The following is a 25,396-nucleotide window of genomic DNA, read 5'->3' on the forward strand; positions in this document are numbered from 1 at the left end:
TCTCTCTCTCTCTCTCTCTCTCTCTCTCTCTCTCTCTCTCTCTCTCTCATATGTGATTTACAGGAGGACTATCCTGCCTGTGTCAGCTGGACAATGTAATGCGTGTATGACACTCCTTGCATAATTTTTTTTAGTTTCATTTAATGGTTTACTAATTATATTATATTGTAGAGTGTGGTTTATCAAATCTGTGCAAAACAAAAGCATTGTTCAGGCAGGAATTTGATCATCCACTCAAAAGCACATCCAGTGGGTCAGTAAGGAAGATTTTATGCAGGGTTGCCATCTCAAATTTTCAAAACGCACCAGATGAGGTTCAGAAAAGCACTAAGGAAGTGCTAGAATGTACTAAATTGCATCTTTATTTTTTTTATGGTTATGGCAACATTTATTTATTTGTTGCTGAAATAGTGTTATCTATTGATAAAATTATGTTGAGCAATTGTCAATATAATCTACATGCTGAAATTTAATGTAGACAGTTACTGTTTACAATTTTATTGGTGATGTAGGCATAATTCAGGAATGTCTATCTTCTCCATGTGTAATTCATAAGCAGCATCTGACGTAGATACATGAGAGTCTCTTGAGTTTTATTTCTCAGATTTTCATATATCATCAAGTAATTGAGAGGGGGCGGGAAAGGACAATCCATATCATATTCGGAATGCTATTGCATTTCATGCTTTTATACTCATCCTATTTTGTATTTTTTACTACAATGTTCAGGTGACTAAATGATCATTGATCTTTGGAATTTGAATGGGGATAAAGAAAGTAGAGATATAGCAAGGGTTGCAAGTTCGCCAAATGGGTTTTCCCCGGATACATCTTCATAACTCGAAACTTCAGCCCAAAAAGTTAATGAAATTTGGTTTTCAGACCACTTTATATGGTGAATCTTTTTCCATTGAGAATCAGTGTTTGTTATGACACCTGGATCATCAGAGAAAATGTTAAGCAATCAAGGCTACCCTTGTATAGACATACTGACTCACAACCATGGATTGTGACCTATGGGTCAAACTCTCTACACCATTATTTTTTTATAATTCTGGCTTTCTGATAAAAAGTGTGAGACAACAAAATTAAGCACTAGATTTTTTAGAAAAGCACCAGATCTAGCAGAAAAGTGCTAAGATGGCAACCTTGACTCCATGTGGTAACCTGAGCTGAGGGGTCAGGGTTGCCTTAGGGCATGTTTCCAAGATGGCCACCTTCCAATCTTTGTAATGGCTCATCAGTGTTTACAGCGGTGTCAAGTTTGCAAAGGCTCCCTCTCGGCAACCTGTAACATTACAAGTCATTTTGGCAGCAAAGATTTATGATAAAGAAAGGACTAAAAGAGAGATTTATCTGGCTTAGTGGCTATTTGCACTCCATTTTGCATGGGGTTGTAGGTCTAGCACTTCACCAAGAGCAAAAAGATTTAGTCTTAACAGAGTGAGTGCTATGGTTTGAATGGCCAGAACAGACCAAGTTATATACTTACAGAGAACACTTTACCTTATTTACACCTTTAAAGTAAACAAAGCAGAGGCAAAGAAGGAAACATGAAAAGAAGAATTGGGACATTCACCTTCCTCCCAGTCTTCAATTAAGATATATTTATCGTAAGGTGGAAAGAACTAAATCTTTTTTAAATCTTGAGAGTGAACAGGAGACTACGTTGCCCTTCATGATGACAAGGTAAGAGGCCAACTGTTAATTGAAATCGATTTTCTTATGAAAACAAATTTACTTTTAAATAATAAAAGTAAATGTTTGCACCACATTTTGATTGTGTGCTTATGAACTACTTAACTGGTCATACTCTCCTAATTTTGAGTGTTTCGGAAGAGAAATTAGTTCAATCTCTCAGCTTTGCTAAGGTTTTTGTTTTTAGGGCTGTAATGATTTGGTAATGTTCCAGGTATGGGGGTTAGTGAATGAAATATTCAGAGAAGCAAACAGCTTGACATCAAATTGAGAATTTACTTTTCTTCATTTAAAAGTTTTGACCCCATCGACTTTGGACCACCTTGACTTGGTGAGGAGGCTCTCGAGCCCCAGGAATTTGTTCCTGAGTTAAATATTTATTTGGATTAATTTTTGTGGAATTTTCCACTTTTTCAAAAATTTATTGAATCTGATAAATAGGAAAAAATATAACTTGGAATGGGGGTATGTCCGAAGCTAAATAGTGGGAACTATGATAGGACCATCAACTTCCCGATAATGTTTGGATCTGAAAGATATCAGTCAGAACTACGTATTCTGCAGGACTGGACCACGGATTCCAGGGTGGTCCTGTTCTGGGGATAGGACTCTGCATTTTATTCTCACGTGTGCCATTTGGTTGAAGAATAAACTCCATGAAATGCTGATGATATCTTTTTAAGGTTTTCAGGTTTATTTTTTAATTTATTTTTTACAATGTTTATGAGAGGTAACTTAAAAGATTCAAGTACCCCTGTGCCCTTTGATGGTAGCGACTCGGCACAGTTGACAACTGCTGGAATCTCCTATGACAACCTTTCTTTAGAGGAAAACAAAATCCTAATGTAATTACACAGGAACCTTACGCTCCAGTACAAAACAAACCCAGAAGTAAATATCACCTTTACCCAACCTTGACTCACTTCAACTCCCTCTTTGAAAGTGAAAGTTGGTTAAGGTTTCTAACCTTAGAAATAGAATGGAAAATTTCAGTCTACAGTTAGAGAATGACCTATTAAACAGACACTCGGCAGCAGAAATGTCATTTAGACAGATAAAAGATGTGCCTTATAGAAGCCACAACAAAGAGTTAGTCTGAGGACTACATATATGTGTATAACCACAATAGATAATATAAACGTAAAATTAAAAAACTTAAAACTATGAATAGCATTCAGGGTATACTATTAGGCTTCCTGAAAACAGATGAACCAATCAAAGAGAGTATTCTCTTGGACTCATTAAAAAAAGAAATATCCCCTCGTTCAAAATTGTGAGGTATAGTACAATATACCAAGTAAGCATAGAAGTAAGCATATGTTAAAAAATGCAAAAATAAAGAATAATTTCATGGATGAAATATGTATCAAATACTATCTCTTATAATACTCCCATACAAAAATTATGGGAAAAATTCAGAAAAATAAATGGTACCCATGTTAAACTACCTAGACATGCCATACTAAAAGATGGAAAAAGAATACTTGATCCAAAAGAAAATAGTAATGTAATCGGAGAAAACTTAGCAAATCTAAGTAGTAGTGATAGAAATTTGGATGAACACTTCCGCACAAAAAAATAATCTAAAATTAATAACAATAAAGTTTGAAACAATAAAAAGTATATAATATATTACAGTAGCAAATGTAATATGGAAGAGTTCGAATATGCTCTGTTGGAATATGCTCTGTTGGAATATGCTCTGTTGAACAGCAATAAATCTGCTCCTGGAGGCAAAGTCATAGTACTTATTACAGTTTTAAAATAATTCATGTCTTAAAAATTTATTTTCAAATGAATGGGGTAAAGCTAAAATAATTTTCATCCCCAAACCAGGAAAGGATACAGATAATGTAAATAATTATAATTTAATTTCTTTAGCAAGTTGCTTAAGCAAATTACTAGAGTAAATTGTAAATGCTCAACTAAAATGGCACTCAAGAGAAATTCAAATTTTGAATTCCACTCAATTTGGGTTACAATGTAACAGATCTACATTAGATTCTCTCTCTAACTTGGAAGACCATATACATAGAGGATTTGAACGAAGACAATTTAAGGTACCTGTCTTTTTTATATGTATATATATTGAAAAGGCATACGATACTACCTGGAGGTATACTAAATTTTAAAAATTACAAAAAAACAACACCCATCAACATCTACTTAGGTTAATCCAAAGCTTTTTGACAGATTGCAGTTTTCAGGTGAGAATTGTTGATGTTTATTTCCAGAACATTTCCACTTGAAAATGGAGTTTCCACAAGAAAGCGTCCTAATTGGCGCACTGTTTACTTTAGCAATACGTACGTACATATCAGTAATATTTACCTACTGGAATAAAATGTAACCTGTATATGGATGATTTTCCCGTATATTTTTCAGCATCTCGCATAAAACATACAGAGCGAATAATTAATAAAGCTATAATAAGAATAGATGAATGGATCTCACCTATAGGCTTTAAATTATCAATACATAGACACAAGCATTCGTGTTTTATATAAAGATAAAAAGTGGAAGAAAGGTGAAGAAATAGATTTAAAAATCAGAAATCATTGTATATCAATTGGTCCCATTGCTGAATAACCACTGGTTCCATGCAACGTAAAAACACCATACAAACAAACAAACAAAACCAATTTGCCAAGCTGCAGAATTTTTAGGATTAGTATTTGATACTTGCCTAAATGGGAAAGCTCACATAACATGCATTAAGTCAGAATGTAAAAGCACATTAAATCTAATTAAAAAAATTATTGAACACTACTGGGGGAGCCGATAGACACAACCTTACTGTACTTTATAAAAGCAATAGTGTTGTCTATCATTGACTATAGAAGTGAAATATATGGCTCAGCATCAGATGCAATGCTGAAAATGTTAGACCAAGTTCATAATGAAGGCCTTATAATATGTTCAGGAGCCTTTAGGTCATCACCAAAGCCAGTGCCCTGAGAATTCAGTCAAGTGATTCACCAACCAAAGAATTATTTGAAGTAAGAGATGTATTTATTAAGTCATTTACCATGTTTCCCAATTATAGCTACAAGATTGTTTGAGTCACTGAATATAAACATACAGTTACCTTCAATAGTAAAATTACCTCTTCCTTTGAATATAAATATGTAAAATTAAAATTTGCATACATTTAAAATATTTATCAAATAGTCACTCATATACCTAGAACACCATAAATAACATATAATAGAGCATATAAGAAAAAAACAAAAAAGTCCACAATTACACAATATACACAGACAGATCTAAATCAGAGTATGGAGTGGAATATGCTGCAGTATCCCAAGACAAAATTTATCACTTCTCTCTACATAGCAATGCATTAGTATTTACAGCTGAGCTATGTACATCAGCCATAGAAATAATCAAAAGCAGCATTTAATAATTTTGTGATTTATAGCGACTCAAGTAGTGCTATAGAAGCCATCCAAAGTTACAATCCAAAATATAATGTTGTAAAACATTAATTTTTCAACTCCAGAAGTTATATAAAAATGGAAAAATATTGAAATATGTATGTTGGATCCCTGCCCATGTAGGGATTAAAGGAATTGAAGAGGCTGATTAAACAGCTAAAGAAGTAGTCCACATGACAAGAGCAAATATAAACATCCCTGTTAGTGACTGTAAGATATAAAAAAAACAATCTGTAAATAAATGGCAAAATATATGGAACGAGGAACCTATAAATAATAAATTGAAATGGATAAAACACTGTGTTGGAAAATGGAGTTCATCATATCAGAGAGACAGACATGCACAAGTAATTCTGACATCTAAGAATAGGCCATTCTCGTCTGACACATGGACAGCTAATGAGCAGCCCATGTAGTCCTGCTTCCTAGTGCACAGAGTGAAAGGTGATGATAATGGTCAGATGTGTTGTGTGAGTGTCCAGAGTATGACCAGCAACAACTGTGAACTTTTAGAAATATATATATATAATATATATATATATTATATATATATATATATATATATATATATATATATATATATATATATATATATATATATCCTATATATATATATATATATATATATATATATATATATATATATATATATATATATATATATATATATTACTATACATTATATATACATATATCATATTATATATTATATATATTATATATAATATATAATAATATATATATATATATATATACCTATACATATATATACTATATATACATACATATATATACATTATATATAATATATATATATATTATATATATATTAATATATATATATATATATATATATTTATAAATAAATGGATATATGTGTGTGTGTGTATGTTCCGCATACACTTTGAAACACATTGATCAATTTAATCAAACTTGTCATACCTACTATACTTACCATCTGGGAATGAACACTGTGGATTTGAGGCATCACTGTCACCAAAGTGGGTAGGGGTGTAAGAAGGGGGGGAATGTAAAGATTATAGAAAATGACAGATAGTGTCTAATCCATAGTTTTGAGGTTGCTGAGAAGAATAGTGACCTCAGTGCCCTTTAGGTCTGTGTTCTACCCTGATAGGAAGGGGGATGTGAGAAGTTGGTGGGAAGGGAGTAACATGTAAGAATAATCATAAACAACAGATATTAGTGCCTAATCCATAGTTTACGAATTTCTGGGGATGATTATTGACCACAAATTAACATGGGCCAGCCACATTAATGCCCTAAAGATTAATGTGAAAAAATCTTTGAATATTTTAAAGGTTGTTTCTAGTTTTAGTTGGGGGGCTGATAAAAAACCCTTTTGAGGCTATATGACTCGCTGTGTTGCTCCAAGCTAGACTATGGCTGTCAGATCTATTCCTCAGCTTGTAAAACCAAGCTAAAGGAATTGGATGTTGTACAGAGCATGGGGTTGAGAATATGCTCAGGGGCTTTTAGAACTTCTCTTGTTGAAAGCATATATGTCGACACAGATCATCTTCCCCTAGATCTAAGAAGGCAAGAGCTAGGGTTGCGATATGTGGCTAGAATGAAAAGTGCTCCCAAAAATTCCTCCTTTCAAGTACTTAAGGAAACAGACTCACAGAATTTCTCTGGTACAAGAGCTTGTAAACCATTCCAAATTCGACTGAATGAGGATGTTAGGGATAACCATCTCAAATCCCAGAAAGTCCTGGAAGTAAAACATCCTGTAAATCCTCCATGGCTTATTCCTGAAGCATTAGTATGCAAGAAATCATTTAAGAAGAAGGATTGTACTGAAGAAGAGATTAGGGGAAAATTCTTAGAGCACGACGTTACCCATGCCAATTATGTGAAGATTTATACAGATGGATCAAAGTCAGATAGTGGTGTTGGGTGTGCTGTTATCCTTGGTGATACAGCATATACAGCTAAATTACCTGACTTTGCATCAATATTCACTGCCGAATTAACAGCCATAGTCTCTGCCGTAGATTTAGTTCTTCAAAGTAGTGACACTAATTTTGTCTATACTCGGATTCTAAAAGCACTTTAGAAGCTATCAAAAGATTTAATAGCTTTCATCCATTAATCCAAAAACTTCAAGAGTCACTTTTTCGTATATATTGTCTGCATAAGTCGGTCTCTTTCTGTTGGGTTCCTTCTCACGTGGGGATTCACGGAAACGAGACTGCAGACAGGGAAGCAAAAGCTGCTAAGCGCTCTGCCAGAAACAACCTTCAGGAAAGTGCCTCATACAGACCTGAAAGGTCCTATTAGGTCTTATGTATTAAGTAAGTGGCAAGAAAGGTGGACTTCTCCTCTTCTTGCCAATAACAGTAAGTACAGAAATATTAGGAAAAATATACAGCCGTGGCCTTCGTCATTCCAGCTTGACAGACGAGCAGAGGTTATTTTAACGAGGTTAAGGATTGGGCACACTTATTTAACCCATCAGTTTATTTTAGAAGGAAGCAGCCCACCAGTGTGTGCTTACTGTGGCGAGATACAAACAGTGGAGCACATTCTGATGGTTTGCCCCAGATACTTTAAACCAAAGGGAAAGATATTTCCAGGGTAAATCCCTCTCAAATATCTTGGGAGATGAAGCAGACATTTCTGATCTCATCTCCTTTTTAAAATATAGAAATTTTTAATAATATTTAGATAAATTTTTATAAATCATATACAGATTTTTAAAGACATTAAACTATTTTTAATATATATTACTCCATTCATTAAAATTCATATTTTTAATTTATTTATTAGTTACGTCTAGTTTTGTGAATCATTTCTTTCACTAATTCATTCATTCATTTACTATAATTCAACTTATTTAACCTTCATTACGGCACTGAATGGCCTTCTTGGCCCCAGTGCCTGGGCTTTAACCCTAAATATCATACATCCATCCATCCATCCATAGTTTACGAGGTCACTGAGATGATTAGTGACACTCCCAATACCCTTCAACTCCAAATTCAGCCCTGATAAGAAGCGGGGTCAGAAGGGGGTGACGTGAAAATAACTGATATTAGTGTCTAATCCATAGTTTTCGAGGTCGCTGAATGAATAACGTCACTCCCGATACCCTTTTAGTCCATGTTCTGCCCTGATAGGAAGGAGGGGTGAGAAGTGGGTGGGAAAGGGGTAATGTAAGAATAACCATAAACAACAGATATTAGTGCCTAATCCATAGTTTACGAGGTTGCTGAGAAGAATTGTGATTCTCCTGAGGCCCTTGAAGTCCAAGTTCAGCATTGAGAGGAAATGGGGGGTGGGAAGGGGATGACATGTAAAGCTAATTAAAGCAACAGATATTGGTGTCTAATCCATAGTCTTAGAGGTCGTTGAGAAGAATAGTGATCCTCCCGATGGCCTTTAACAGTCCAAGTTCATCTCCAATAGGAAAGGGGTTGGGAAAAGGTGACGTAAAAATAATAGAAAAAGATAGATATTAGTGCCTAATCCCTAGTTTTCGAGCTCACTGAGATGAATGGTGTCCCTCCCGATACCCTTCAAGTTCAGGTTCAGCACTGATAGGAAGCGGGGTCAGAAGTGGTTGATGTAAAAATATCTGAAAACAACAGATATTAGTGTCTGATCCATAGTATTTGAGGTTGCGGATGTGAATTGTGACACTCCTGATGGCCCTCAAGTCCAAGTTCAGCCCTGATTGGAAGAGGGGGTGAGAAGGGGGCATTTAACATGTAAGAACAACCAAAAATGGCAGATAGTGTCTAATCAATAGTTTATGAGATTGCTGAGAAGAATAGTGACACTCCAGAAGCCCTTAAGTCCACGTTCACCCCAAAAGGGGGACTGGGGGAAGAAACAACTATCTTAACAGGAAGAGGAAAGAGAGAGTTTATCGAATGTAATCAAAGATTTCCCGGGCAGCTCCTGGTTAGTCAGCTAGTAAATCAATTAAGGAAATTTTTTCAATAATTTACATTTTCAGTTGTTCCAATTTTGATGTTTATGAGGAACTGTGGTTAAGGTAAATAATAAAATCACGGAAATCCTTAGAATGTTTAATGAATTTCAAAAGCGTTTACTCTCCAAGGCAGTCAAAGAAAGACTGATGCATCATGAGTGTTCATGTTTTCTGCCGTTTGTCCTCCTCCTCTGTCGCCACTTTCGGACATCGCCTCACTCGAAATGCAAGGTTCCACATTTTACTACATATGTACGTACATGTACGTACAGTATTTCTTGTACCCTGTACATATTAATGTACAGGGTACATTAATATGTACAGGTACAGTAACGGGAAGGTTAGGTATTGAATGGTCCAAATTGTTGTATTTCATTAATTTATTGTTCAATTTAGCTTTATTATAAAATGTACTGTGGTGTTTTTGTAGGGCTTGGAATGAATTAGGCAATTTACATGTAAAACGTAGTTCTGGATACGAAAAAATCAGATTACAAAGGGCGCTTTAGAACGGATTAATTTCGTAACCTGAGGCACTACTGTATACTATAAGATATATGGTAGATATTCAGCACTTGATGTAGGTTCATAGACTGTCCTGCTGTCCTATGTTTAGCATATCCAGTTTTAGACGTTGGTTTTGTTTTGGTGGTGTTATGTTAGCAGTTCTTGGGTGGCAGATGTCGGGTTTTGGGGATAATTCTTCGCAGTTTTGTGAAAGTTATGTTTTGCAGTGACAGATTGATGGTTCTAGAGTTGATGTCTTATTCCAGCACACACCAGTTCTTCAGGGTTGCCTTCATGGAGTGGCCTCTATGAGCCATCATGGATGTATTCTAAGGATTGGAGCTGTCTACCATTTTTTACTGGAAAACCTCTGGATCTTTATGCCTTCAGTTTTTCAAGAGGAACCTTGTCGGTTGATGATGGGCAGTACATCTACAGTTGCCCTATTTTGTTTAGAGGAGTCTGTTTCAATGCCAAGTATTCACAGATACCATAATGAAGAAAATATATTGGAAAGAAGTTTATATTAGTCGAAATATAATAAACTTTCTGGGCTTAACCTGTGTCGCCCTGTGAAATGGTTCCTTGGATACTATTTCTTAGGAATAAATATTGCTATTCATCCTAGAGAAAAAAGATACAATATAATGCCAAGATAAATGGCTCGCTCACCTCTAATAGAAGTGTCGGTATATAAGGAGCGAGTGGAATCACTACCAGAGGTCCCTTGCCATTTAGCTTCTTCCTTCGACAAAACCCCGAACTACGGAGGAGCCGTGCTACAGCTCCCGGTCTACTACTACCGTGAGCGCCTCCGATGCCTGAGACGTCATTCCTTCGATAGCGCACTTTACCATCACACATTAAAATTTTTCTGTGCTGTGTATTCGCTTATTCTGGATTTATCTTTTATTTCAAGATGTCTTCAGCTTCTGCTTCTAAGTTAAGTACTGTTTGGGGTTACTGTTCTCATTTTATGATGATCTTCGTGTTTTTTATATATATTCGGAGCCTTATCGGCCGGTATGCCCCTCGACCGCATGGCGGTACGGGTTCTCTTTCGGTCTTCCATACCGTTAGGGATTTCCCTTCTCACAGTACTTTAGATAGGGTTACTTACACATAGTCTCTATATCTTTTATGCAGTTAGCTTATTAGTTAGGCCTCCACGGGGCACGCTCCGACCGCACGTTTCGGACCTTAGTCTAGCTACGCCTTACGTTGTTAGTACTTTTTATCAGTCATGGTTTTGAGAGTTATCTTATTATTCTGATGTTCCCTCTTACCTTCTCTAGTTCCTGATTACCAATTAATAATATTGTAGGTACTAGGTTGGGCTAACATACACCATGCTTCGGTATGGCGATTAGCTTACCCTGTTATACTATTTTTACCGTTAGGTTAGGCTTTCATACCCCAATTGTCGATTGTGATTAGTACGGCCTACCCCCCCGTTTTCTTGAACTAGAGGTTGATTAGGCTAACATACCCCTTTCTTCGGATCGGCGATTAGCCTATTCTTCTGATTGATTAGCTTCGTGTTCCCCGTGTTAGTCTAGCTTAAGATATCGCTTTTATTTTTATTATTTGATGATTTATTATAAGTAATCCTATATATATCAGTGATATTGATGTTGTTCCGACGGCTCTTCCCCACCTCGTGTTTATCACCTGGCTGAGAAGACCACTGGTCGATCGCGGTGAGCCACCCGGTTACGGGATCCCCCACCCGTCCCCCATTTCCCCCCTCCATACATTGCCATCCACGGTCGATGGGTGATGACTCGTTTCTCACAGCTAGCGTCCGAGTCTGCATGAGAGAGGGGGTGACTCACGGGGCGGGTGGTGGGGAGCTCCCCCCTACTGGTGTTCACTCGTCATGTGTCCTCGGGGCTTCGGGACCTCCTCCCGCCCCTACTTCTTCCGTCCTTAACTTGGCCACGTCAGGGGGAGGGCTCCCCTACCCCACGTACTTCCCTACCCTTTCCCCCCCAGTTCAGTCCGGCAGGTGTCTATCCGCCGCTACCGAACATAGAGAGGGGGGAGGGAACCACTGGGTGCCTATCCACTTAGGATAGTTTACACGAGCACTTACTGATATGATGGGTTTTTACTTTTATTCTAATTTATTGTTTAAAACCTTTTGCGTTACTCCGGGGGTTTTTTTATTTCCGCCTCTTGCAATCCCTTGCTTCGTTAGAAGTTTGACATTGCTCACTCAATATTAATTAACTCCGGGCCCTACGGAGTCTATTTTTAACCATATACAAGTGAGCTTAGGCAGAGGCAGAGACTTTCTTCCCCCCTCGTAACTTTTCTACGTATATTCATACGGAGCGAGCATTAGAGCTTACTCCGGCATTCCTTTGGCATGCCACTCATATGTAGAACTCTATCCGTCGGTCCTACTCCGGCACCCACGGATATTTTTGCATTTTATACCACCGGAGGTTGTCACTGGTACTCATGTATCCTTTGACTTACAGATGTTGTGCTGCCAGGAGATTGGGTGCAGTGCGTCCTCCAAGACCCTGTGCGGCCATATAGTATGCCGCTCTCATGCAGGATGTGCAGTGAAAGTGGAGGATTTTAGAGTTTGGCACCACGAAGCCTGCCAAACCTGCTACTTGCTAGTAGGCGATGCCTCACTAGTAGTAAGTTTTCTTAGCACTTCCTTCATTCATTCATCACCTGGAATACTTGTTATTATATTATACCTTTCACATATGGGACACATATTCACATAGTCTCAACACAACAGACATTCCTCCCCTATCCTCTCCCTAACTCTAGACCTTTCTTACAGGGTTCTGATGAGGAGAAGAAGGCTTTGTCTACTCTCAAAGCATGGGTAGGGGGTTTTGGCCGGAATTCGAAGGGCCGCCCCTACATTCTTACCCAGGACATGGCGGACCTAGTATTCCCAGGAGCCAAAAAAGGATCAGTGGTGCGGACCCGATAGCGGCCGCCCCTTTGCTGGCCGACCTCCAGGTCATGATCTCCCTTCAGGATGGGGAGTTTCCCATAGGACGTAGCAGAAGACGTTGCGGCAATGAACCTCGACGTCGAACCCATGGCTATTGACTCCATGGGTATACAGGTCAAAGGGGTAGTAGGGGTAAGGGGCGCTGTTCTGTGGGTTCTCAGGGCCCTTTCCTGAGTTCCCTTTCTCCATCACCTTCCACTGATCCTTCTACTTCCACTTCTTTCCGGGGCTTCACTGAAGACCAGCGGTCTGTCCGACCTAAGGTTGCTTCAGTGATCCCCAAGGCTAAGTCGACCGAGGAGAAACTTAAAAAGTCTCTCCCCAAGAAATCGGTCATCTTGGCAGACACTGTAACTCCGGCTCACCACCCCGGAACAGTTAGGTCAAGGGTGGCCTCTTCATCTGCGTCGAGGTCCCCCAAACGTAAATCACGTAAGGATCGGGCTCAAGTCCCTCCTTTTGATCCCGAATCCTTTTCGGCAAACATTCTGGAGCAGGTGGGAGTGATCGTAGGGGCCTTGGTTGACAACAAGGTCGGCTCGGTGCTCTCCCAGCTCTCCAGTTCTGTTACGTCTTCCGGCCAGTCGATCCAATCGCTGGTGGAACGGCTGGCCGCTCAGGAGAATGCCATCGCCGGGATTCAAACCTTGATCGCGGCAGGTTCCCCCCTAACTGTGCCACCTTCTCCTCTTCCAATGCCAGATTCCAGCCAACTGCCGGAATTCAAGGCGGCCAACCCTTGGAGGATTGCTTCATATGCCCCGCTTTGTCAACGGAATGTTGACCATCGAAGGCATAGGAACTCGAAGGCGTGAGGACTTCGAGTTCCACCCCAGGGACCTTCAACCACCATTCATTGGCTACGTCCGGCTAACGGAAGCAGCAATGATGAGAGAAGACAAAGTTCCCAAGGAAACAGTGATCCTTCCGAGGGAACAGGCACAGCAGACTCTAATGAGAAGTCTGGAGGAATGGGGGTGTGAAAATACCCGCATCACAGCCTTTAGAAGTCCTTCACCATTTTACTCCGGTGGAAGGGACTCCGCTACCACTGACCCTTAAGGTAGTGGAAGCAACCTTTCAGGCCGCCCTGAAAGACGAGCCCCTGCTCAACTTCGAGAGACGGAACCCACCTCTCTCTTAGTCCCAGGCTCCGAGACGTACTTCGAGGGGGCAGTTCCTACTTTTTCAGTAGGAAAACTAAAGGCGTACTGTGCCACCTCTCTCTTTAGTGAGAGACTTCCTAGGTTGTTGGACTCCCTCATCCAGACGGAGTACGACGCCCGGACCAGGCTCGCGAGATCCCTTTCCTCCATGACTATGGCGGAGATGACGGCTCTTGTATACCAACAAGAGCCATTGTTTAAAGTTTTGGCTAAAGGTCTGCTGCACACCATGCAGTGTGACCTTTACGACTTCCTCATAGCCAGGAGGAATTGTAGGAAGCACGTTCTGGCGGAAGCTACTATCCGCCATGAACCGAACAAACTGATTGCTTCCTCAATTTGGGGAACGGACCTCTTCCCAGCACCAGTGGTACCAGAAGTCCTTCATGAAGCTTCAAAGGTTAACCAGTGCCTCAAAGTCAGGTGGGGACTGGTAGCAAAGCGTAGGCAGGAATCTTTCTGGTCCTAACCAAAGGATCAAGAAGAAACCAAGGAAGTTCTCTCCCTTCCAGCCTTCTCAGCAGACGTTGTTTCAGGCAGTCCCAGCATCACAAGGGCAACCATCGTCGAAGAGGTCAGCAACAATACCTTGGTCCTGACCCCTAGTCCCAGCAACATCAAACCCTATACTCCTTGCTGTCTTTTTTTTTTTTTCGCCAGCCTACAACTCCAACTATGAAAGCCAGAACTTTCAGGCTTTCAGTAGGTTTGCGAGAGGTAGCAGAGCAAGAGGTGCCTCTCGGCAGGGCTGCAAACAGAGGAAGAGGTTTCCGAGGAGCAAGAGGTGGCCGCCCCTCGGCAAACCAGCAGTGAGAGTCCCAAGGTAGGAGGGAGGCTGTACCTCTTCCGCCAGCGGTGGGGGTTCAGCCCTTGGGCTCAAAGTATAGTGACAAAAGGCCTAGGTTGGAGTTGGCTAGAGGGCCCTCCTCCAACAAACATTCTATCAAGCACCAACAACGGAATTGGTAGAGTATACCAAAGACCTCCTTCTCAAAGGAGTAGTCTCAAGAGTCAACAATTTAAAATTTCAAGGACGCTTGTTCACCGTGCCAAAGAAAGACTGGGAAAACCACCGAAGAATCATCTTAGACTTGTCCCATCTGAAACTTACACATTCATTGCGACAAGTTCAGGATGCTGACCGTTTCACAGGTACGGACCTTACTTCCCCGTGGGGCCGTCACAACCTCTATAGATCTTACAGATGCCTACTATCATGTTCCCATAGCCAGACACTTCCGTCCGTTCCTAGGCTTCAAATTAGGCAACAGATCCTACTCCTTCAAAGTAATAGCCATTCGGCTCAACATAGCCCCCAGGATCTTCACCAAATTGGCGGAAGCAGTAGTGCAAGAGCTAAGGAACAGGGAATAATGTTAGTGGCTTATCTGGACAATTGGCTTATTTGGGCGAAAGAACCCCAAAGAATGCAAGGAAGCACGGTCAAAGTGATCAAATTCCTGGAACATTTAGGTTTCCAAATAAACAAAACCAAGTCCAGACTAACACCGGAATCTCGATTCCAGTGGTTAGGCCTTCAGTGGGACTTGCAATCGCGCACACTATCAATTCCGTCGTTGAAAAGGAAAGAAATTGCAAGAGCTACAAAACAATTTCTCAAACACAACAAACATCACCCAGAGGTGCCAGGAGAGGATCCTGGGGGCTCACTCCAGTTGCATCAGTCACAGACGTTCTGCTCAGAGCCAAAATCAAAGATATAACAGAGTATGGCGCTCAAGAGTGAATTGCAGATCAAGGGACAAACTAGCCTCTATCCCAGCGATCTTACGGAAACGTCTTCGCCCATGGACGGAGACAAAGAATCTTTCAAAAGCAATTCCTCTACAGTTCCCTCCTCCATCATTAGTGATCCACACAGACGCCTCACTAAACAGGGTGGGGAGGATACTCCCAGTACGAAAAAGCTCAAGGAACTTGGTCGTTAACATTCCGCCAGCTACATATTAATGTACTGGAGGTCATGGCAGTATTCCTCACACTGAAACGACTCCGTCCGCCCAAGAACTCACATTTCAAACTAGTTCTGGACAGTGCAGTAGTAGTACACTGCATCAACATGGGCGGATCCAAATCAAGCCACTTGAACCATGTCATGATAGCCATCTTCTCTCTGGCAAACAAAACAAATGGCACCTGTCAGCCACTCACCTGGCAGGAGTCAAGAACGTAGTAGCAGACGCTCTATCTCGCTCCGCTCCGTTGGAATCGGAGTGGACACTGGACAGGAGTTCATTATCAATGGATCATCTACAAGTCCCCGGACTCCAAGTAGACCTCTTCGCCACGGAGTCAAACCACAAACTCCCTTGTTACGTGGCACCCAACCTCGATCCTCTAGCATACGCTACGGATGCAATGATCCTCGATTGGAACAAATGGAAGAATATTTACCTCTTCCTCCGGTGAACCTTCTCATGAAAGTTTTAGATAAACTCAGGACATTCAAGGCCAAGTAGCTCTAGTAGCTCCCAACTGGCCCAAGAGCAATTGGTTCCCTCTACTCCTAGAGTTGAGACTCCGACCACTACGGATTCCCAACCCCAAACTAACCCAGTTAGTGCAAACTCAGACTGTGTCCGCTTCCTCAAGAATTCAGAAAACCCTAACTTTATGGATTTCCTGAAATTCGCAGCTATGAGGAATGCAGAAAATTGATCCCCAGAAATCATCTCATTATTGGGAATCAGATAAAGAAAAAGGAATCTTACTACTCCAGCAATATGAATTCATTCCTGTCAATGAAACCAGCAGAGTTCCTTAAGATGTCAAATTCCCAAGTCATGACAATGAACCTAGCCATAACTTCTTCAGATCATTGTTTGTGAAAGGTTTTGCAGCAAGCACTATCACTATGACCAAATCAGCTCTTAAAAAGATCTTCCAATTTGGTTTTAGCATAGACCTTACGGATTCGTACTTTACGTCCATACCAAAAGCTTGTGCTAGATTAAGACCATCAACGAGACCTAAATCAGTCTCTTGGTTCCTAAATGATGTCCTCAAACTGGCCTCGGACATTAACAATGACTCTTGCAATTATATAACCCTCCTGAGGAAAACCCTATTTTTATTAAGTTTAGCCTCCGGAGCTAGAACATCAGAACTGTCAGCCTTATCAAGGGAACCAGGCCACATTGAGTTCCTCCCCTCAGGGAAGTCCTCTTATCCCAGATCGCCATTTTCTAGCCAAAAATGAAGATCCACAGGACAGATGGTCCTCGTGGAAAATCCTACCACTACCTCAAGACATTTCCCTTTGTCCTGTCAACTCATTAAGAGCCTACCTAAGCAGAACAACTCTGAAATCTTCAGGCCCGTTGTTCATTAGGAAGGAAGGTGGTACATTATTTTTCAGGCAACAAATTTTATACTTCATTAAACAGGCCAATCCAGAGTCCTTTCCTCGGGCCCACGATGTTAGGGCGGTGGCCACATCTATTAATTATTTCCAACACATGAATTTTGACGATCTTAAGAAATATACAGGCTGGAAATCTCTGACAGTTTTCAAATGGCACTACCTAAAACCCTTAGAAGCCCTCAAATTTCCAGCAGTGGCAGCTGGAAACACAGTTTCTCCTGATTCTTAATTTTTCCTATAACTTCTTGTAGCCTTCCCTTCTACCTGCCCCATTGCACCGTTACTTAGTTTAGTCGCCTCCATGTATTGGGTTACCTTGAGTTTTGCTATTGTTCATCATTCAAGTTGGATTAAGTTCCATTCTTTTGTATATATCAACTTATAATCCTGTCTTTGCCTAACCTGTATATTTATTGCTTGTTGTTAGGCTAACTAGTTTTAAGTTATAACCCATGTTTTAGAGCTTATACTTTCCCATATTGTAAGACTGTAATTTTAGTTGATTATTATACTATTAACCTTACAAGTGTTTAACTTACCTTCTTAATTTATCTGTACTGTCCCTCAAGCTTGGTGTTTTAGCATTCTCTGGTACTATTTCACAGGGCGACACAGGTTAAGCCCAGAAAAGGGATTTTGACGGAAGGAAAAATCCCTATTTCTGGGCAAACGACCAATGTGTCGACCCTGTGAAACCCCCACCCCCATGTAGTTAGATTGTTCCTCAACCCCCACTTACCCCAAGCTTGGAGGCTATCTTCAGGAATGACGTCTCAGGCGTCGGAGGCGCTCACGGTAGTAGTAGATCGGGAGCTGTAGCACGGCTCTTCCGTAGTTCGGGGTTTTGTCGAAGGAAGAAGCTAAATGGTCAAGGGGACCCTGGTAGTGATTCCACTCGCTCCTTACTATACCGACACTTCTATTAGAGGTGAGCGAGCCATTTATCTTGGCATATATTGTTCTTTTTCTCTAGGATGAATAGCAATATTTATTCCTAAGAAATAGTATCCAAGGAACCATTTCACAGGGCGACACAGGTCGTTGCCCAGAAATAGATTTTTCCTTCGTCAAAATCCCTTTTATCTGCCCAATGGACAAGCAGCCTTCATATGTTAGGTTGTTGTTGGTTTTATTGTGATTCTATTTTGAGCCGGCCCTGTGTTTTTTTTTTTTTTTTTTTTTTTTTTTACATTGTACAAGTTCTGGCTGGACAGAGACATCCAGAGGGTAGGTGCAGCCAAACTCATGTTACATATGGGGTAGATATTCAGCACTTGTCCCATGAAAATGATCAGAAAAACGAGTGTGTAGGAACATTTTGTTTGTTGATAGTATTACATTCTCCAGAATGATAGACGTCGGCATTGGCTTTCATGGAGACAAAAGAAAATGTTCTTCGTTAGCAAGATTTACTGGTTCGGGTCACCTTGAACATCAACTCTGGGTATGCCCTAATGAGTATGTTCCAAACGGAAGATTTGTATGAGAGTTTGTTCCAATGGTGGAACCAGCGAAGGGTAGATTTTATCCTTTTGAGACAGATCAATTTATTAATCCACAAGAACTAAAATATAGAAAGCCTGTTGTTTTGGGGATCTTTTGAATTATCTAATAAATGATCCATGGATTATTCCCATTTATGAGAAGTGTTTGTACAATTGTACATTGTATTTCACCCTTCTTGAGTTTCCCATAGAATTTTTGTTCACAGTTTCTCAAGTCTTACTGTCCAAACGGGGTGGCGTGAAAGACTGCAAGGGCGACTGAAGACATGGCCATAGAGAATGGAGTGTTTTTTCCCACTAATTCTTTTTTTTTCTGAGTCTGAATTCTTCTGACCTCTACTGTGCTGATGCAGTGAACCCCTTTTGTTTTGATATTTCATTTATGATGATTCATTTATGAGATGTACTAATATTTCATGTGTTTTCATTAATGCAGGCCATATCCTTTTAACAGGAACTCTGTCAGTCTCTGTGGGCCAATTAATTGTTGTTCTTGATAGGCCCATGATTATGAAATGAAGAGACTATTTTATACTATGTGACTTTTTAATTTGTGGAACGAACATATCTGAGTTTGAAGAGAGAGACTCATTTTTTGTTTCATTTGTGGATTTATTTCAGTTAACCAGGACTAGTTTCAAAGATCTGTTTTCTTTGTGGCAGGTTCATCAGGGTATAATATTGTTACATTGCTTTATTACTCCAATTTTTCCTGAAAGATAGAATCATACTTATCTTTTGGAATAAAGTCTTTTTATTCATATGCAGAACAAATCTTCAGTCTTAACAATAGGATTATTTCTCAGCGCAAGCTGGTAACCGGTCGGTACAATCGGAGATTGAAAAGCAAGGAATCTGTGACCTCTGGCAACCCTGATTGTCTGGTGCGTCATATGGCTGAGAGCTACGCATCTACGCTGTGACTCATCAGTCTTTTCCCGACTGTCCTGGAGATATGTACACTCCCCAAGCCGGTCATTTTTGCCCTTTCCCTTTCTGTATGTGTTGTGTGTGAGTGCATTTTAGATATGGATTCCTCTGGATCTTCAAAGGCTTATCAGCGCATGCCCGGGCGTTCTTGGATTCCCGAGCTCAAGGTTTTTGGCTTCTGTAGTAACTGAACCACATTCAACATGCAGTAGGTACACAGTGAATTTTTGTACAATAACCAACCCCTGTCTAGAGTTTCGGGCATGGCCTATCCCTCAGTAGAAAATGTTTTATAGTAAGAAAGAGCATCATAAAGTGTCAATGCTTCCGTTGTGGGAAGGATTTTCTCCTCCTCAAGATTCGGCAGCTTCTCCTGTCGACACTCAGTCGGGGGCTGCTACTGGGGTAGTTAGATCTCCTTCCTTTTCCTCCATTGATTCGTCGTTGGAAGTATCGGGAGGACATAACAGTAATCTTTTGATTAATTTGACTCCTTCGTCTTCAGGTTCCATTTGCTTTCTGGAGGGGAAGATTTGACATCTAATAATAACCTTGTTTCAGGAGAAGAAGCATCCAAGCTGGCGGCTCTGTAGGCGTCTATGGGGCTACAGGGCCCACCGTCTTGGGAGTAAAGGACTTTGTGGCTCCCCATCAAGTGAGAGGAGTATTTCTCCCACTAAACTTCAACGATCTCCCGTTCACGTATGTGTACATGGAGGGAGAGGGGAAGTTGGGAGCGAAGATGGGGGAGGGAAGACTTCCTTGTCTTCCACACATCAAGGAAGCCTGGCATCATAGTCTTCCCTGCAGGATCTAGTGTATCCGGACAATGTCCATGACTGTTTTAGTGGGGAGAGTGATAGGAATATGACTTCCCCCCACATATGTACGTCATCACATGTACAAGATGAGGGCAGAGGTTTATTTCTTTCTCATCATCAGCCTCTGTTCCTGTTCGTTGCCACAAGGACCATAGTGCGCCGATCGATCAAGAGGTCAGAAGTCCCTTCAACCAGGAATAGCGATGACCATTGGAGACTTCCTTTATCCAGAGAGTAGTTGTGTTCTCCTTTACATGAACAACCCCTAGTCCCTCAAATGTTTGTGGACGCGATCCGCTACATGGACATGTTAGCAGTCTGCACGTACGTGAACGGTTGTATGGACGTGGATGCGACAGTATACGTGACTCCTCGCAAGAACCAGTTCAGGGGTCACATAGACATAGCCTAATAACATCAAGATCGGGAGAATGTAGAAAACCCTCCATCGCAAGATCTACAGTGTCAAGTGTAGCAGGAAGCAGGGACAATATTGACAAGCCTACTTCAGCACCCCATTAAGCACCAGTACCAGAGCAGGAAGAAGGAGAGACACAGGAGTTTCTTTCTTCATTTGCAGAGGTGATTGGACTCATTAGAGAGTTCAACAACCTGGAAGGTAGAACACAGCCACAGTTGACAATGGCTCCAACTGGGATAGAGGCTCTGCTGGGAGCCAGACAAGATCCTAAGATGTCGTTTGAGTTACCACTGTCACAACATGCCCAGTCGGTATTGCACAAGATAAACAAGCTGGTATCAGACTGGGTTGGATCTCTGCGGGCATCAGGAACATTCAAGTTCCATCCACCTCCCCTTGGCCGTCAGAAAAAGTACTACTCTACCAACGTAGAACACTTAATGCCACGCCACCTTAACCCTGACCTAATTCGTCTGAAACCTGGTCTTACCTTGGAACAGGTTAGGTCAGTAGGTTCAGCATTTTCTTCCCAGGAAGCACTGACAGAAGCTACAGCAGCATCCATCTTTCAGACAGTATTGTGGCTGGTCTGGTGGTCCACCACCATAGCCAGGATCGCGTCCGAGAGTACAAGTGGAGTAGTGAGCCCCTCGTCACTCACGGGTATTCTGCAGTCAGGATCCAAGGCAATTTCATACTTTGCTCACCTGAGTGGTGACTATGGGCCAATCTCCTATTAGCCAGGAGGGATGCAGCGCTCTCCAAGGTGGGCAGCTCAATGGATCCTGACTCTGCATCAGCCCTCAGGAATGGGGATATGTTAGATTTACAGTTCCTGTTCCCAAGAACGGAGTTGGAGGAGGCAATTGACTGCCAATGGGCTGATACTAAAGACAGGTTGGTACAGCAAGCAGTATTGAAGTCAGAAGCAAGATCATGACACCCCCATCCTCCTCACCAAAGGCAGATGAGAAGACCATCACTGGTGAGAATCATCAAGAATTTGACGGCGTTAAGTTTCACAAGTAACCTCACAAACCAAGCCCATTAGACAGCAACTCCCCTTTCAGTCTAGAGGATTCAAACCGGGAAGGGGTGCAAGAGGTAGGGGCAGAGGGAGGCGGTAATAGAGTAGCCGCCTCTCCCTCTCTGTTGCCACAGGTAGGGGGATGCCTTGAGAGCTGATGGGCCAAGTGGCAAAATCATTGAGCAGAGAAATGGGTAGTAGATGTCCTTCAGGTGAGATATCTACTACCATTCGAACTTCCCCCTCCCCTCTCCAACAAACCCCTCCTCAACCTTACATATTCCCAAGGATTACAGAAGTTCTTAGCTCTTCGAGAGGAAGTGTCGAAGATGATGGACAATGGGGCACTAGAGGATGTAGAGAATTTCACACCAGGATTGTACAGTCTTATCTTCCTGGTGCCAAAGGCAACAGGCGATTGGAGACCAGTAATCGACCTGTCACCCCTGAACTTGTTCATCAAGAAAATGAAGTTCAAAACGGAGACTCCACAAACAGTGCTAATAGCAGTAAGGGACAACGACTTCTTGCTGTCAATAGACCTGAAAGATGCTTACTTCCAGGTTCCTATCTACCCTACGTCCAGGAAGTTTCTGTGCTTCACTCTCAGAGAATGAATTTACCTATTCAAGGTCCTATGCTTCAGGTTAGCCACATCTCTTGAAGTGTTCACAAGGATATTCACTCTCATCTTGGTGTGGGCTCATACTCCGGGTTTGACTTCTGAGATACCTTGACAATTGGTTAGTGTTAGCGAGTTCCAGGGAAAAGCAACTCCAGGGCAGGGACCAACTCCTTCAGTTTTGTCAAGAGCTAGGTATCATGATAAACCTAAAGAAGTTGAACCTAGTTCCCAGCCAGAGGGGCTTTACCGAGGGATGATGATAGACACAACAGAGTCGAGGGTCTTTCTGTCGGATCAGAGATTAGAGAAGTTGCATCTAGTGGCACACAAATTCCTCTCACAGCCAGATCAACCGGCTCATCAGTGGCAGGAGCTACTGGGGATTTTGTCTTCCCTGGAAAAGTTGGTCCCACATGGTCGGTTACATCTTCGGCCACTTCAGTGGAGACTGAAGGAATTCTGGTCCCTGCCGGGAGATTCCCCTTTGCAGAGAGTACCATTATCGGAAGAAGTGCAACAAGATCTTCAGTGGTGGTTGGATGATTGGAACCTCTCACTTGGGGTGCCTCTACATTCTCCCCCCTCCCTCCCCCCAGGACTTTCTGCTGTTCTTGGATGCCTTCAGCTCGGGCTGGGGTGCTCACATGGGAAAACTATTAGCCTCAGGACTTTGGTGTGCAGAGGACAAACATCTGCATATCAGTGTTCTGGAGTTGAAAAGAGCCTTTCTGGGATTAAGTGTTTCGGGAGAAGGTAGAGGGACACTCACTGGTTCTGATGTTGGACAATACCGAAGTGGTCGCATATGTTAACAAGCAGGAAGACCTAATGTCACGTCAACTGCATTCACTGACAGTCGACTTACACCAGTGGGCAGTGGACAACTCTGTGTAGCTATTGGCGAGATACATTCCAGGAAGGAAGAACATAATGGCTGACAAACTGAATTGTCAGAACCAGATCCTAGGCACAGAGTGGTCTCTGCATCAGGATGTGGCAGAAAGACACTTTCAAGTGTTGGGGAAACCAGAACTGGATATCTTTGCAACGCACTTCGACAGGAAGCTTCAGGTGTACTGCTCGGTGGTGTTGAACCCTCTGGCTCTGGCAGAAGATGCCTTTCAACATCCCTGGGATGACATCGAAGTATGCACATTCCCTGTTTTGCCTGATCTGCCAGGTCCTGAACAGAGTAATGGCCTCTCAGAATCTCAGGATGACATTAGTGGCACCTCTGTGCCCTCAAGCAGAGTGGTTTCCGGACCTCCTGACTCTACTGTCAGAGGTTCAAGGAGAATCCCTCCATGGCGACAACTTCTGCTGCAGCCTCACATGGAAAGATTTCACCAGGCGGTAGAGTCCCCCTCTTTTCACAGGTAGAGACTATCAAGCATCTCCTCTGAGAGAATGGTTTTTCTGATCAGACAGCATGAGATATGTCCACCTACCTCAGAACTTCATTGGCAGCAGCATATCAGGGAGAGTGGACAGTATACGTACTGCAGTTGGTGTTGTTGATGGGGTTTCTCTCCACTTGAAACCTCTATTCAATGTATAGTAGATTTTCTAGTCTTCCTCAAGAATGAGAAAAGACTATTGATCTCGGCTAATAGAGGTTACAGGACGGCACTAAGTCTAGTGCTACTCTTCAGGCTTCAGACAAGGATTTGACCTTAAAAACAGTTAGCCATGGCCTCTTCAAAGAGGATGGGAGAACTCCATGGGCTGAGTCATAACGTTTCGCATACAAGGGGTTGGGGGTCAGTGTCCTTCGAGTTTGTCCCAGAATTTGTGGCCAAGACCCAGAACCGCTCAGTACAGGATGACAGATTTGAGTCTTTCTCCATCCCATCATTGAAAGACTTCGTAGACAGTGACCCTCAAGAGTTCTTACTATACCCTGTCAGATCCCTAAGATGCTATCTGACAAGGACTCTTCATCTAAGGCCTAGATGTCGTAGACTTTTCATAAGCACACTGGATGGGTCAGAAAGGAAATATCCAAGAATACCCTTTCTTTCTGGATTAGGGAGGTTATTAGGAGAGTGTACAATTCTTGGGAGGGTCACACCACTGAGTCTATGCAGGCTAGAGCACACAACATCAGAAGTATAAGTTCCTCTCTGGCATTTAAGAAAGGCTGTTCACAGAATTCTGAACGCTGGTACCTGGCGATGTCAAACCATGTTCACCTCATTTTACCTAAGAGATATTGCACACAAGCCCTTGGACATGTTTTCCTTAGGTCCTGTGGTGGCTGCCCAGCAAGTTGTATAATTCACTCAATACCCCTTACCTATGATGATTGTGTGGAAGAGAGAATGAGTGAGTTGGCTGGTCTCTTTCGTTCTCTTTGTTCCATTCTTCTTCCTAAAGGCGGGTAGAGGAATAGACACTAGTGATGCTGATCTGGTATGATACAGGTGAGTAAGTATTAAAAAGGGCTACTCAGTAGCAAACACTACTCCCCTCTCTAGCAAGGGAGAGAGGGGACTAATAACAGACCCAGACGAATGCCTTGGTTTGTTATCTGGACAGTCAGAATTCTCTTATAGATTCCCTGGACACAATGAATCTGCTCATATATCATTGTACGTCAACAAAGATGGCTGAGGGGCATAATATAAAATATCTGGCCTCTCGCAGGCATTGCATCACATGGTTCAGAGCCAGACTTCTGAAACAGTGACCAGATGGGTGAACCCCCAGCTGGTTAGGATACTTGTACCTCCTACCAAGTATAAGTCTATCCTAATGTTAAGACCAAGGGTTTGTTCCGCATATGAATAAATAACAAATTTTAAAACAATTTGTATTTTTCATCGCTAATAAACCTGAGGTCTTAACAACTAATGGCCGACCTCTAGCCACCCCTCTACCTTCTCAGGTATCCTGGATTAGGGAAAAAGACTAATGAGTCATGGCAGAAT

At 41.7% G+C, this 25,396-nt stretch overlaps 1 protein-coding gene across 7 annotated transcripts in view; it reads left to right on the forward strand.

The window, feature by feature from the left end:
* Window positions 1-25,396, forward strand: part of LOC135215322 (alpha-2-macroglobulin-like) — a 494,644-nt gene that overhangs the window by 175,081 nt on the left and 294,167 nt on the right. The gene's annotated exons all lie outside the window — the stretch shown is intronic.

Source organism: Macrobrachium nipponense, chromosome 11 (genome assembly GCF_015104395.2).
Source record: "Macrobrachium nipponense isolate FS-2020 chromosome 11, ASM1510439v2, whole genome shotgun sequence".
Taxonomy (NCBI): domain Eukaryota; kingdom Metazoa; phylum Arthropoda; class Malacostraca; order Decapoda; family Palaemonidae; genus Macrobrachium; species Macrobrachium nipponense.